This window comes from Corvus brachyrhynchos, unplaced genomic scaffold (assembly GCF_000691975.1).
Source record: "Corvus brachyrhynchos isolate BGI_N302 unplaced genomic scaffold, ASM69197v1 scaffold281, whole genome shotgun sequence".
Taxonomy (NCBI): domain Eukaryota; kingdom Metazoa; phylum Chordata; class Aves; order Passeriformes; family Corvidae; genus Corvus; species Corvus brachyrhynchos.
Genome location: NW_008236509.1, coordinates 5,555 through 6,464, shown reverse-complemented (window position 1 = coordinate 6,464; position 910 = coordinate 5,555).

The window sequence follows — 910 nt, the reverse complement described above, 5'->3', positions numbered from 1 at the left end:
CAGGATAAACATGCAGTTATCCCAGATAAAACAGCACATGGGTTCAAAAGCTAATAGGCTTTAAAAAGAACCATCTTAATTCTTCAGTTTAGTTCTCCCTTCCCTTTCTTAAAATTGCATATATAGATTATTTGAATGTAGAACATGTCTGGGTTTCTTTAATTATCTCTGAATGATCAGAAAGGGCATAAAACAAATCTTCAGGGCAGGGTTAGGGTTAGGTTCGGGTTTGGGTTCGGGTTAGGGTTAGGTTTCGGGTTAGGGTTCGGGGTTCAGTGTTCGGGCTAGGGTTAGGGTTAAGTTTCGGGGTTTGGGTTCGGGTTAGGGTGTTAGTGTTCAGGTTAGGGTTAGAGTGGGTTAGGGTTAGGGTTTGGGTTTGGTTAGGGTTAGGGGGTTCGGGTTCAGGTTAGTGTAAGGGTTAGAGTAATGGTTCAGGTTATGGTTAGGGTTCGGGTTAGGGTTCGGATTGGTGTTAGGGGTAGGGTTAGGGTGTTCGGGTTAGGGTTTGGGTTCGGGTTCAGGTTAGGGTTAGGGTTTGGGTTGGGGTTCAGGGTAGGGTTAGGGTTCGGGATCAGGTGTCGCATTCGGGTTTGGTGTTGTGGTTCGGGTTAGGGTTAGGGTTTGGGTTAGGGTTAGGGTTCGGGTTAGGGTTAGGTTTAGGGTTAGGGTTTGGGTCAGGGTTCGGGTTAGGGTTAGGGTTTGGGTTAGGGTTCGGGGTTCAGTGTTCGGGCTAGGGTTAGGGTTAAGGGGTATGGTTTGGGTTGGTGTTCAGGTTAGGGTTAGGTTTAGGGTTAGGGTTTAGGTTCGGGTTAGGGTTCCAGGTAGGGTCAGGTTTGGTTTTAGTGTTAGCTTTAGGGTTCGGGTTAGGGTTCGGGGTCATGGTTCGGGTTAGGGTTAGGTTTCGGGTTAG